The sequence below is a fragment of the Silene latifolia genome, chromosome Y (assembly GCF_048544455.1).
Source record: "Silene latifolia isolate original U9 population chromosome Y, ASM4854445v1, whole genome shotgun sequence".
Lineage (NCBI taxonomy): Eukaryota > Viridiplantae > Streptophyta > Magnoliopsida > Caryophyllales > Caryophyllaceae > Silene > Silene latifolia.
This window is the reverse complement of record NC_133538.1, coordinates 354,783,799-354,799,229: the sequence shown is the minus strand read 5'-3', so window position 1 is coordinate 354,799,229 and position 15,431 is coordinate 354,783,799. Positions and strand designations below refer to the sequence as shown.

General features: G+C 42.4%; 1 non-coding gene across 1 annotated transcript; it reads left to right on the top strand.

Annotated features, from left to right (window-relative positions):
* The first annotated feature begins 8,774 nt into the window (after positions 1-8,774).
* LOC141636808 (small nucleolar RNA R71) lies at positions 8,775-8,883 on the top strand. Its single transcript, XR_012541393.1, has one exon. It is a non-coding gene; the product is annotated as a small nucleolar RNA R71 (small nucleolar RNA).
* Positions 8,884-15,431: the final 6,548 nt, after the last annotated feature.

Sequence of the window (15,431 nt, the reverse complement as noted above, 5' to 3'; positions counted from 1 at the left end):
GCTAGTTTATTTTCATTGCTATTTTAGTTAGTGACCTTCTACATCAACCCAATTTGTGACACCCCTAAGACACCACTAGTTTCAATAGAAATCTCATTTCAATACCCGTCCCTTGGGATCCGACCTTTACTTGCCTCTTTACTAATTGTAGAGTTGTTTGTGAAGTTATAAATTGTGTTTTGATTCGGACGTGACCCAACGACCACACCTTTAATTGTGAACACGAAATGGACCGATCACCGAACTATTGCAAGATTTGGATATGTGAGGCTAAGTGGGAAGGAAAGGGCAAAACAAGTATGGAAATGTGAGGGTAAGAGCCAAGCTAGTACCTAACAAACCATCAGAAACCGTATCCCGTTCCTCCAACTCAAAAAATAAACAATGCCTCTAAATGTCTAGGCAACACACTATCCCAGAACAGACACCTCCAATTCATGAAATAAGCACATGAGATGTATTCTCAACTCAGCCGAATTGTAATTTTTTTTTTAAATTCCTTATTTATTTATTTTTTTTCTCTTTCTTTTTTTTATTTTCTGAGTTGGCAGTCGATCGACCAGCAACAGCAGTCGATCGATCACCCCTACATTCCAGTGCCCTCTGCCCAGATCAACTTCCTCTTTTTTTCATTTTTCTGAGTTTTTTTTCTTTTCCTCTTCTGACTTTTTTTTTTTCCAGGCTGACACATTAGCAACTCCTGCAATTCTCATAAATACTCGCTCCAACAGTACAGAAACGTACCAAAACTGCTATAATTCGACAAATTCCTCTAATACTTCCAAGCTCGGCACAATGGTAGGCTAAGTATGGGATGTAGTTAAGGGCAACTGGAAGATATGGCTTACAGTGGAGTTAATGGGGCAAAATGAGAAAAGGGGAGATGCAATAGTTCTCAAAACATGTAATACCGACCACAAACCGATGCGTATAGGCAATAAGCAATCAAAACTCATACACGTGCAAAACATGAAATGACGGGAGTACTACTCTCGTCCTAAATTAACCGTCATGAATGTCACCAGTTATAGGCTTTATATCTCAGAAAGTATAAGTAGTTTGCCAAAAAATGAATGAGTCAAGTCTAATAACCCGAAGTAAATTCCACAACAAAATTTGAGAAATCACTTTTAATTCTCGCTAAGCAGTTGTGAAAAGGCAAGGAATGGCATATATTTGACTAATAGTGCAATGTCATCATTAATAAACTCCAATCCGACTCGACTATATGCAAAAGTAAACGTGATATTTTTGATTTTTATGAATTTTTCGATTTTTTTTTTGAAATAACACAAATGCAAGCTAAAATGCAATAAACGTGTGACTGAAATGCAATAAAAAACAAATGCAGATGCAAAAGACATATGCAAATACCCTCCCCAAACCAAAACGCACAATGCCCCCATTGTGCTCAGCAGCAAATCACCAGCATTCACAACAATATAGGGAAGGATAAAAGCAACAAAATAATAAAAGGAAACTAACAAAAGGGATCGGAACTCACAAAAGAAGACCTCCCCAAACCAGCCAAAAACAGGGGAGGTCACAAGCATCTAATCTCCACCGTCATACTCGGAACCACTATCCTCATCTGACCCTGAGTCATCCTCCTCTTCCGCCTCGGCGGCGGCGGTGTAGTAGTAGTGGGAGCAGCTCTCGTGGCAGGCTGAGGGTAACCGCCCACCGGAGGAACAAAGAAGGACGGGTGAGTCCAGGCACCTCGTGGGAGCATCCCCGTCCGAGCGTACTCCTCGTAAACTGGGTACAGGGCAAGGGCCATGTCTAGTATGTGCTGATCAAAGCTCCTGCACAAGTCACTCAACACACGTGACATCGCCCTTTGGTCCATGACCGCAGGGATAACCATAGGTGTAGGGGGGCGGAAAGTGGCCGGGTAACCCGTGGGAGCAGGAGTGGAGGAGGAGGGTGCCTGTGAAGAGGAGGTACGAGCTCGCCTCGAGGTGCTAGCAGTAGCGGTGCCCGACCCAATAGGAAGCCTATAGCTAGGCAAGGGCGGGCGAGCTGCCCCCTGGACAGTGGTAAGGGGCAAGATAGAAGGGAGGCCAAGGACAGGGATGCGGTCGCAGATGAAAGAGTCAATCTTCCACCGACTCCGACAGTCGACCCACTTCACAGACTTCGCGTAGGCAAGATCCATGAAGCGTAGGTCAAGGTCAATAGGGGCCTCCTCTCGAGGGAAAAGAAGAACTAGACGGTTGGCGATACGCTTCACCAACCCACCACAAGCAATAGTGGCCAAAGTGCTCTCACTTATACTGTGAAAGTGAGAGGCAGTCAAATACGCGATGTTATAGATACGGGCTACCCGACTTTCAATGTTCAGATAGCCCGCTAAGATAGACAATTCGATGGTATTCACGTTATTTGACTCCTTGCGGCCGAAAATGGTATTACCCATCAGCCGTAAAAAATAACGAAAAGGGGGTAAGTAGACGGAAGTGCCCGTCCTCTTAGAGCCGTTCCAGTCAGAGATACACGACCACATGACTCGGTGAACATCAGAAGTTTCCGAGGTGTTACCCTCGAAATAAAGACCCAAAAATCCAGCAAAGTCGGCTAATGTTAGGGAGTAGGTGACATTGAATAGCCGAAAAGAAATGCAAGGGCTATCCCTGTTGGCTTCAAAAGAAGCCTGGTCAAAAACATAAGACGAGAAAAACTCGAGGGTCAAAGTGTAGTAAGTGAACTCAACCATGTCCACAAGACCCGACATTCCTGTCCCATTTAGCAGAGACACAACAGACTCGAAACATCCTAATTTCTCTAAAGTAGGCCGATGAAGAAAACGAGTGGCCTGAGCTTTCATTTTTGCGACAAAGAGAGCGAATTTAGCTCGCTAAGTAGAGGTGGAAAAAGTAACCTGCGGATAGTCAGGTAGACTATCCGTAGTATCCTCGATCATCAATGGCGGACCCCGCGGCCGTTTGGCAGCTCCCTGACAGGACTGACCTTCGAACATCGGCTGCTTCCCTTTCGTCATTGTTGTTTCCTACAAACAACAAATTAGCAACAAGATTCCCATAACAATGAAAATTTATGAAAACCCGAAACACATTCAGAAATTGAAACGAAATTAGGGTTTCGAAAAAATTGGGGAAAATGGGATTAAGCACCGCCTAGTTGCTAAATTGTTTCGAAAATCAAGGGAAAAGGGTAGCAAAAGCAATTAAAGCATAAAAATCGACAAGAAACTAGCCCTAAATCGATTTTCCCCAAATCGATTTTTCCGTCTCAATGTAACAATGCTCGAAATTTGGGCATTAAAGTGCAGCGAGAATTGAATGTAAAGGATTAAAAGAGGATTAGAGACATACCTTTGACGAGAACTTGAAGATTTAAGCAGGAAAATTCGAGATTGAGGGATGGATTAGCAAGAAAAATCGCAAGAAAGGGGAAGACAAGGGTTTTCTCTGATTTTTTTCAATTAAGTATGAGTTAATGAGTGAAAAAAGAGATCAGAACTTCCCTTTAATTTGTTGCGTTCTGGTTTCGCGCAGTGGTCGATCGACCACTTGACCCAGTCGATCGACCAGTCTTCCCTTAAAACAGCTTCTGGTCTTCGCGTAGTGGTCGATCGACTACCCTACCCAGTCGATCGACCAATATCCCTGATAAACAGCTTCTGCCCCTTTGTTTCTCAGTCGATCGACTGATGAACTTGGTCGATCGACTGCAGGTACTGGCAACAAATCCTTTTGTACGTTAAAATTCCTTTGCCAACATAATTTTCCCGTCTTTCTCTCACAAACATTCAGTAAATCACCCTACGCACTTTGCATAAAATAATCACCTGCAAAAATTCTCAAAGGCGCACATTCTCCAAACCAAGTAATTGTTAATTAAAAGAAAATAAGCTAAAAGTTCTAATGCAATTCAAATGAAATAGAAATGTAAAATTCCTAATTACAAAAAAAATGTACAAGCCGGGTTGCCTCCCGGTTAGCGCTGGTTTAAGAGGTCCCGCACGGCCCTTTTTACCTCAGTTTGCAGCTTCTAAAATTGGGTCAAAGTATAGTACTTCAACCTGCCCAACGAAATCGTCTGCACCGTGATAATGTTTCACATATTGGCCATTAACTTTGAACCCTTCTCCAGCAGAGGTCTCCAATTCAACTGATCCGAATTTTGTAACTGCTGTGACCGTATAGGGGCCAGTCCACCTGGATTTCAGCTTACCAGGAAATAAACGGATACGAGCATTAAAAACAAGTACCTTATCGCCAATATGGAACTCGCGCTTAATGATTCTCTTGTCGTGCCAGCGCTTCGTTTTCACTTTGTAGATCCTAGCATTATCATAGTCAGCAGCCTAAATTCCTCCAGCTCATTCAGCTGTGTCATGCGTTTCTCACGAGAGAGGTTAAGATCCAAATTCAAATCACATATAGCCCACCAAGACTTACGCTCCAACTCAACAGGTAAATGATATGTCTTACCGTAAATCAATTGGAATGGTGACATCCCAATTTGCATTTTAAACGCTGTCCTATAAGCCCATAAGACATCATCTAACTTAAGACTCCAATCTTTCCGTGATTTAGAAACAACTTTAGCTAAAACTTCTTTCAATTCCCGGTTAGAAATCTCAACCTGACCACTAGTTTGGGGATGATACCCCAAACTTCTACGATGTTGGACACCGAATTTAGTCAATAAAGCATTAAGTTGTTTCTCTTTAAAATGCATTCCCCCATCGCTAATGACAACCCTAGGGACACCAAAACGAGAGAAAATAATCTTTTTAAATAGTTTAATCACGGCCTTTGCGTCGCAATGGGGAGTAGCGATAGCTTCTACCCATTTGGACACATAATCTACAGCTACGAGGATATATTTATTACCTTGACTGCTCGGAAAAGATCCTTGATAATCAATGCCCCAGACATCGAAAATCTCAACCTCAAGAATGCCTACCTGTGGCATCTCATGTCTTCTTGAAATATTCCCCGATCTTTGACAAGCATCGCACTCAACAACAAAATTGCGACTATCTGCATGCAATGTTGGCCAATAGAAACCAGATTGGAGTCCTTAGCCACAGTCCGTGATGGACCATTGTGACCACCATAGGCAGAAGAGTGGCAAGCTCCTAGGATATCCTTCACCACCCATTGAAGCACACATCTCCGGATAAGACCATCTGCGCATTCCTTGAAAACATAAGGATCATCCCAAAAGTATTGTCTAGCATCATAAGCGAACCGCTTCTTTTGCTGCCATGAAAGCTCTGGTGGTTTCCTACCTGTCACAGCAAAGTTAGCAAAATCAGCAAACCACGGAGGTGGATAAGACCCTGAAGTAGTAATAGCTAACAGACTCTCATCAGGAAAAGAATCATTAATAGGTAACGAATCCTCCCTTTCCGTCAGCTGCAGACGAGATAAATGGTCAGCCACCACATTCTTTGCTCCTTTCTTATCTTTGATCTCCAAATCAAACTCCTGCAAAAGGAGTATCCACCCCAAAAGCCTTGGCTTCGCATCCTTCTTAAGAAAGAGAGTCTTCAGCGCTGCATGGTCAGTATAAACAACAACCTTAGAACCTAACAAATAAGACCGAAATTTGTCTAAGGCAAAAACTACAGCTAGAAACTCTTTCTCAGTTGTATAATAATTGACTTGAGCCTCATCCAGAGTTCGGCTCGCATAGTATATGGCATTCAAAGCTTTATTCTTCCGCTGTCCCAAAACTGCACCGATTGCATAATCGCTGGCATCACACATAATCTCAAATGGGAGATCCCAATCAGGCGGCTGAATGATTGGTGCAGAAACTAGAGCCTCCTTTAACCTGTTAAAAGCTAAAAGGCACTCATCAGTAAACTCAAAGACAGCATCCTTAAGGAGCAATTGTGTAAGTGGTATAGCAATTTTTGAAAAATCCTTAATGAAACGCCGATAGAAACCAGTGTGACCAAGGAAACTCCTCACTCCTTTAACATTCACGGGAGGAGGCAATTGCTCAATCACCTGCACTTTTGCTTTATCAACATGTATACCTTTATCAAAAATCAGATGCCCTAACACAACTCCCTCATTGACTATGAACTGACATTTTTCTCAGTTTAAAACAAGATTAACATCAATACAACGCTGCATGACTTTGTCAAGGTTAGCTAAACAATGATCAAAGTCATTACCATAAACTGAGAAATCATCCATAAATACCTCCATAATATTCTCTATATAATCAGAAAAAATCCCCATCATGCATCTCTGAAAGGTAGCTGGGGCGTTACACAATCCGAAGGGCATCCTGCGGTACGCAAAAACACCCTGTGGACAGGTAAAAGTTGTCTTACTCTGATCATCCGGATGAATAGGGATCTGAAAGAACCCTGAATATCCGTCTAGAAAACAGAAAAATTTGTTAGAGGCAAGTCTTTCAGTCATTTGGTCAACAAAAGGGAGGGGGAAGTGGTCTTTTTTGGTGGCGGCATTCAACTGTCTATAATCAATGCACATCCGCCACCCTGTCATAACTCGTGTTGGTATTAATTCATTCTTCTCATTTTTAACCACGGTAGTCCCTCCTTTCTTCGGAACTACCTGAACTAGGCTAACCCACTTGGAGTTGCCAACTGTATAAATAATACCTGCATTGAGTAGTTTCATCACCTCGGCCATAATAACTTCCCGCATCTTCGGGTTCAACTTGCGTTGACCCTGTCTGTAAGGCTTGTGGCCTTCCTCCAGCTCTATCCTGTGCATACAAATATCAGGGCTGATGCCCTTAATATCATCCAAAGAGTAACCTAAAGCCTTCCTGTTTTTCTTAAGCACACACATCAAAGCAGACAGCTGGTCATCATTAAGCTTAGCACTAACAATAGCTGGGTACTACTCCGTATCATCTAGAAAAACATACTTAAGATTAGGAGGAAGTGGCTTACGCTCAGGCACCTTTACCTCTACAGCACAGACAGAATCAGCTTCAATGGTATAGCAAGTGTTTACCAAATTCTCGTTGGCCAGGCTTAAGAGCATCTCATCTTCTTCCTCTCTGAGCTCGTAGCTCTCCATTGAGGCTACCAAAGCATCTGGCTCCTCAGCATTCTCCGCTGTATTACCTGCACACTCATCTAAACGGGTTAGATCAGTTAAGGGATCCTTGGCTAAGGATTCCCTCCAGTTATAATTAACAGCCATGTCAACAATATCAATGGAATAACATGTATCATCATTAGCAGGTTCAGTAGCCTTACGAGCAAGACTGAACTCAATGGTGTCATCCCCTACCTCTAAGGTAATGATTCCGCGTTTGACATCTATTACAGCTCCAGCTGTATGTAAATATGGTCTACCTAAAATAATAGGTATCTGACTGTCCTCTGCAATGTCCAAAACAACGAAATCGACAAGAATAAAAAACTTACCCACGCGAACGGGTACATTCTCTAAGACTCCTAAAGGTCTCTGAGTCGATCTATTTGCCATCTGAAGGGTGATATAGGTTACCTTAAGTCTACCAATATTTAGCCTTTCACAAACAGAATATGGCATGACACTGACACTGGCCCCTAAATCAGAAAGGGCCTTCCCAATTTCGTGGTTACCTATAGTGCAGGGAATTGAAAAACTACCCGGGTCTTTTAATTTGGGTGGTATATTAATTTGCGAAAGAGCATTGCATTCTTCCACAAAAGCAACATTGCCATCATCATGGAAATTTCTCTTACGATTCAAAATGTGTTTTATAAATTTAGCGTAAAAGGGTACCTGGGTAATTAGGTCAGTGAAAGGAATGGTCACCTCGAGATTCTTGACCATCTCCAAAAACTTACCAAACTTGCGCTCCAGCTTAGTATTCTTTAAACGCTCCGGATACGGGACTGCAACACTGGCCGTAGGATCAGTAACCTTCGGCTTCCGTAAGTTTAAAAACTCCGTCAAATCATCAATAAGTGTAGAATCATGCAAACTAGTTGACGGATTTGCGTCCTGCACTGGAGACCCGGTCGATCGACCATTGGGCTCGGTTGAACGACCAATCACACTGGGCGTGAATAGTTCCTGGACAGAGACTCCTTCGTCTGGAGCTTCAGTCGATCGACTGGTAGTATTGGTCGATCGACCACATATCTTTGTATGAATAGTTTAAGTCGAAAACTTTTTCATCGACAACCCGGTCGATCGATCGCTTGTTGTTGGTCGATCGGCCGTGATCGGCAATTGAGTTCGTTTCGCACTGAAATTAAATTTTGCTTTTCATCCTTTCCCGAGTCTTCTCTTGGCTTATCAGGACCATCATAAGACAGGCCACTTCAGATATTAATGGCATTTATGGTTTCAATTGGCCCCTCACATTTTCTTGAAGAATTGGCGACTTGCTTAGCCTCTAAATTCTCCAATTGCTTGACAAAATTCTTTGTAGACTCAGTCCCGGCTGCTTCTATTTTCGCGACTTGAACCAAAAGAGTTCGGATTGTCTCTCTTAATTCCTCGGTTTCATCTGAATTATGGACAGGAATTTTAACTCATTCCTTGGAAGCTTCAGAGGTCTCGAGCTTCTCGAGACGGGCAGTAATAGAAGTTATGAGTGTCACAACGGCACTCATTTCATCACTTTGCTTTCGCGACTTTCCACGCGAACTTCCAAACTCGGCTCTATGGACTGCCATCTCCTCAATAGTGTTCCAACCTTTATTCTGACCGGTATTATTTTGGAACCTACCATTCGCAGCTGCGTCCAGGATAACCTTGTAGTCATCATATAAAGCATTATAGAATAAGTTGCAAAGGTACCACTGCTGGAAACCGTGGTGGGGGACAGCCCTAACCAAACTCTTGAAACGTCCCCATGCTTCACCAAAGCCCTCATCAGGTCCTTGCTGGAAATTTGTAATTTTACTTCTCAAGGAATCTGTCTTTGCAAGTGGGAAGTATTTTTTGTAGAAAGCTAATGCTAGAGATGTCCAATCTGTGACTCCAGCTGCTACCCTATCAAGGTAGCGGTACCAATCTCGCGCCGAATCCTTCAAGGAGTATAAGAACATTATCCCCTTTACTTCATCTTGGGTCACCCCAGTAGATGCAGGTATGGAGCGTGATGAGTCCGTGAAAATTTCCATGTGCTTCAAAGGATCCTCGTCCGGTGAACCAGAAACCGATTTCGCTCCACTAAATCAATATAAGAGGAACGAAATTCGAAGTGACCAGTAGTAGGGGTAGGTAATACGTGTCCCTTTGGAATGTGCTGCTCTTTTGGCTGAAGATTGTCATATATCGTACTCATGTTCGCAAAACTGAGAGTACTCAAGTCTTCCTCTCAAAAACCTGTCTTCTAACTGTGCAAAAGCAAAACTAGAAGCAAGAGTAAGCAACGGCCTCAAGGAACCAAAGTTCCTTGACACAAGAAAAATAAACTAAAAATAAAGCAAACAGAATTACACCGTCTCCCCGGCAACGGCGCCAAAATTTAATATCGTTGTTTTGTATCAAAATTAAATTTATAATCCGAACTAAAACTATAGACAGTGATAGTAAGGGTCGAACCACAGAGAGACAAGATCAATTATATTTGCTAATTTTTAATCTATAAAAGTAACAATTAAAAGGGGGTTTTGAATTTGTTTGATTCTAATGACTAATTGCTAAAATATGAAATTTCTCAACAAGATAAAAAGAAGATAAGGAACTTCGGTTCACCATGGCTAAGGTCAGGTCAATGAAGTAGTAGAGGTCTTATAATACGGTCTCAGGAAATATGAGCAAGCCTTTCGATCAATGCTCAAAATTAACCTTACGGTCTTCTAATTCCCTATAATTTCTCAAAGCTTTCGCTCAAGGGAAATTCCATTTCTAATGATAACTTAATTACTAATCTTTCAATCTAGTAAGATAGGTTTATCAAACGGAAATAAGATCGATATAGAAGGAAATCATACTAATAAAATTGACCCTAATTTACACCATGGCTCACCTCGTTCCCAATCAAGAAGATTAGCTATGCATGATTAAAATTATAACAATTGCAAAATTAAAAGCAAAGAATAAGCTTGACATGATTGGAATTGAAATTAAGACAAAATATTAAAACTGAATTGCTGAAAATAAATTAGTAACAACAAGAATTAAATTGACAAGAAAATGAAAGAGGAAGGAAATCGCATTAAAGCATAACGTGAGCATCATCCTCAGCTGCCTTCTTCTCCATCATAAACAGCTTGCCACTGGTCTTCTGCCCACCTCCCTGGACCGTACTAGCTAAGGTAGACGACTTAGCAGCCGACCCCTGGTTGTTGTTATTGTTCATTGCCGGTTTTTGGTATGAATTACCGCCATTGCGCTTAGCCCCGCCACTGTTGTTACCCTGGCCACCCCTGTTGTTCCACGACCCATCTGGCCTGTTACTATCATAACTCTCCAAAGGACCCTGAAAGAAACTCCCCTGCGACGGTCTCTGGAAACCCCAACTCATAGCACTGGTGCACTCATGCCTCTTGTGGCCCATAACGCCACAGTTAAAACAAATCATACCCCAACTGCTACTACCACCCCCACGACCACGCCTGTAAGAAGCTCCAGCACTAAACACGGAACCTCATAAGTACGCTCTTGCCTGGTTATGGCCGCTCTTCTTGTAACTAGACTGGCCACCACCCTCACTCTCAGCTTTCCTCTTCTCATAAACTCTCTCCTTGGTCATATCAACTAACCTCCCAGCCCTCCCAGCACGCTCATAAACCTCCTTAACATCAGTAACGGCTCATACCGGTAACTTGTTCATGATCTTGGGGGTCAACCCCTTCTCAAACCTCAATGCCAAGTTCTCTTGGCTCAGCCCCATGTCCTCAACATACCTAGATTTCTCATTAAACTTGTGGTAGTACTCAGCAACTATCATCTCAGAAGTCATCTTAAAATCATCAAACTCCTCTCTCAGCTTACTACGCACATGCTCTAGCACAAACTCTCGCCTCATCGCCTTCTTAAACTCATCCCAAGGTATCGCAGGTAACCCCTGTTTCATATACAACTCCAAAGCACTCACCTTAACCTTGTCCCACCACTCTCCAGCTGCTTCCCTTAGGTAGAATGCAGCTTGTTCCACTCGAAGCTCATATGGGCAATGTTCTACATTAAGTATATTCTCCATCTCTGTATGCTAATTATCAAGCAAAATTGGCGCCCCCGTTCCCATATAATCCTTAGGATTAAACCTTGTTATATGTATGCTGATCTTTGAGTGAGCAGGCCCTATCTCCTTATCCTTTCCCACCCTCTTTAAAGCCTTTGTAAGAGCATCCTGGTGCTCCAACATCTTAACGATCTTATCAATACTCATATTCTATGCCCTGGCATACAATGCTATTCTCTTTGGCGGCATCTTTGAAACTATATAAGAAAAGGGTAAACATAAACACACATCCCATATCTCAAAACACAAAAACATCATGCACAGCACCTACTCGATCGAATTCCATCACCCACTCGATCGAGTTGGGGTCACTCGATCGATTTGCCTAACTTACTCGATCGAGTACCCCAACTCCAGAACCTGAACAGAAAGCTCCCAAAAACGTACTCGATCGAGTCAACATCCCACTCGATCGAGTTAGCCCTACTCGATCGAGTCCCCTATCCTACTCGATCGAGTGCCCAAAAACAGATCTCTACCAAGAAACGAAAAACTACCTACTCGATCGAGTCACACCCACTCGATCGAGTCTCTCACCTACTCGATCGAGTGCCCCCCACTCGATCGGGTCATGCAGACTCGTACACTACCCGCATGTTCAAACTCGCACTCCCAACTTTCTATACTTTTATGCAAAATGACAAACGACAACATATATATATATATATATATATATATATATATATATATATATATATATATATATATATATATCTTTTATATACTCAAGCAAACAACTTTCCCTTCGTATTTCTAACATGCCACGTTATAAATCAAATATCATGCTTTCAACCAATCAACATACAAACCACATCATCGTCATCTTTTACTTTATACCTCCTGTCCTCCACAAGCATACATCCACCGATTCATACCGTATATTACTATATAGATACACAAAGCACAAGGTAAACACATAGCGATCCCGACACACACCCCATAGTGACCGGTTCAAAATTGTAGGGGGAGTTCGCGACTTTAGGACGTCTCCCAAGTCTTTGCATTAGCTCCTACAACTCCTACCCGGGTTTATTTTAGTTTGACTCCCTATGTTTATTAGGTTTATTGGTTACAGGTTTCAAGATCGTCGCTCTGATACCACTTTGTGACACCCCCATACTCCAAGTGACTTACCAGGACTACTTAAGGTATGGAAACGTCACCATTTCGGTCACTCGAGGCAATGATACTCAAATAGACAATAATGAAACGTATTTAAATAATAATAAAGTTTTGGTGATACAACAAAGTTCCAAAAAATGTCAAAAGGAATACAACTGTTCTCCAAAAACCAAAGTACTCAAACAACTAAATAAAACACGGCGGAAACTCTAAGACCGGTGGTGACTCCATCCCAACTATCCCTCGCATAAGCCATCATACCTGCTCAACAACTGCTCACCATCCCCGAATGGATCACCACAGTTTTTAAAACAATTAACGGGGTCAGTACTGATTACATAAAAGAAATGAAATAATGAAACAATATCACAAACAGCTCAAACAACTCAAACCAATCTCCAATCTCCAATCTCCATCTCCAACCTCTACACAACTGACTACACACTAAAGTGTGTAGCCCTGCCAGAGTACCCATCACAACAAGTACTCCTCGCCGCCAGTGGGGGACCGCAGCCGTTCCCACCAAAGCCTCGCTCATCTCCATCGAGCGATAAACCCATGTTCATTAATGTGCACATCCCTTCTGTGGTGGGTTCCACAGAAGGCGAATCAAGGGCGTGAAGCCACTCCTGCAAGTGACTCCACTTAGCTAGGGACGCACCCCGAAGATCACAGACAGATACACAACCAATCAACAATATACAACCAACCAGCATCAAAATCAAACCAACAATATAATTATCCAACAATCACAATCACAAACACCACATATTATGTAGCCAATACTTAGTAGGGAAACCCTACCTGGAAAGTAAACACCGACCATTGATCAAGCAACTAAATCATAATCTTTCCTCAACGAAACCTCCTCCTACAACATACATACATGCAATTACTACCACATTCATATAAATCACCCAAAACCCCCAATATCACCCAATTAGGGTTTAACCAATCTTAACAAAACATTATAAAAATTATATAAAAAGCTTAACCCCAATACAAGGATCACAACGGTGTAAAGAACAATGCAATCTAACACTCCTAGCCTTGGGATTTGCTAATAATGCGGCGAGAACAATCAACGTAACTTCTAATCTTCTCTTTGAAAGGTTTTAGAGTGTAAAAGTGTTTTAAGAAAAGTGACGAAAGCTTTATATACTAATCCTGCCTTATTAACAAAACCCGTCAAACATCACCCGTAACTCACTTACTCGATCGAGTAAGTGACTTACTCGATCGAGTGCCCCTTACTCGATCGAGTCTCCAACTTACTCGATCGAGTACCCTACAGGCAGTGTACTGTTTTGCGTAAAAAGCTACTTACTCGACAGAGCAAGCCCCACTCGATGGAGTACCTTAAGACACATAAAATCGTAGTATTACACAAAAAATGGCCTAGGCTGAAGCTGAAGTCATGAAACTAAAGGAATCAGAATCTAGGCTGAAGCAAAAACTAGGAGATAAAGCCTCAGGATCAAAGTTAAAGATCCAGCCTGGCACGCCATTCTCTTCAATCATCAGAAACATTGATTTCTTCAAATTTGGTACTCCAACTCCATCAAAATCCAAAGCAGGAGAAGGTGATACAGACTTAGAAGATATTCAAAATGAAGAGGCTGTACCAGATCAAACCAACACCGCAATAATGATGGCCATGCTCCAGGAGATCTAGAAACTCCATGAGAAATTTGAAAAGATCCCTGGAGTGCATGCAACCATTGAGGAAGCCAACCCTGAAAGCTATGCGGACTCACCCTTCGTGGATGAGATAGCAAAGATAGATCTACCTAAGAAGTTTGTGGTGCCATCAATGAGAATCTATGATGGAACTACAGATCCTTAAAATCATGTAGCCTACTACAAACAAAGGATGTTGGCAGCCTCCATACCTAGTGAACTGCGACAAGTATGCATGTGCAAAGGTTTTGGAACAACCCTGACCGGTCCTGCCCTCCAGTGGTACATCAATCCGCCAAACGGAAGCATCAAGTCCTTTGCAGATCTGATAAACTCATTCAACCATCAATTTGCCAGCAGCAGGGAACCCGAAAAGAGATCCAGTGACCTATACAGAATCAAGCAAAATCCTGGCGAGACAATCAGAGCATTCCCGACAAGATTCAACAAGGAAAAAGTATCAATCCCCAGATCTGATGTTGGAACAGCCGTCGAAGCTTTTAGGCAGGGACTACCATTAGAAAGTGACTTCTATGATGAGCTAACTATGAAACTTTGCCTGACTTTCGAGGACGTCCAGGCAAAGGCCATTGGCTACATCAGATTGGAGGAAGACAAAAGCTTCAAATCTGAAGCCACTGACAATGCTTTAGGATATGAAAGATCCAAGAGGAAAAGTTCCAATCACAGAGGAAGCAGTTCCAGGCCATCCCCGTACACTAGGCCTGACAGAGCAGAAGTCAACTATGCTTATGAGCAACGAGGCAACTTCTATACTTATCCCCCTATTCAAGAATATAACTTCTCGATTGACACTACAGGATTCATCGAAAGGCTTGACAACATGGGAGACATTGTCAAGTGGCCAAAGAAGACAGACAACCCTAACTCAAGGAAAGACACAACAAGATGGTGCGAGTTTCACATGGACATAGGACACACAATAGAGGAATGCCTAGGACTACGCAGGCAAGTGGCTTACCTATTAAAGAAAGGTTACCTGAAAGATCTAATGCCATCAAAGAACATGGAAGACAATGAAACAAGAAAGGACCAGGAAAGACCACAACGTGACCTGCCTCTAGCACCACCCATCTATGAATTCAAGTTCATCAATGGAGGATCTGACATGCAGGGAATCTTTGATGTCCACCATAACAGCCTGGTCATTACCATGCAAATAGGAACTGCACGTGTCCTGAAAATTTTAGTAGATGGCGGCAGCTCAGTCAACCTAATTATGCTTGACGTCCTAAAACCAATGAAGATTGATGAGAGCCAAATCATAAAGAAGTCAAATGTCCTGGTAGGATTCAGTGGCAAAACTAAGAACACTCTGGGAAAAATCTACCTGCCAACATACGTTCAAGGACTCTCATCTTATGAGAGATTTGGAACCTTGGATTGTATGTCATCCTACAATGCCATCCTAGGCAGACCTTGGATCCACAATGTCTGAGCTTTTCCTT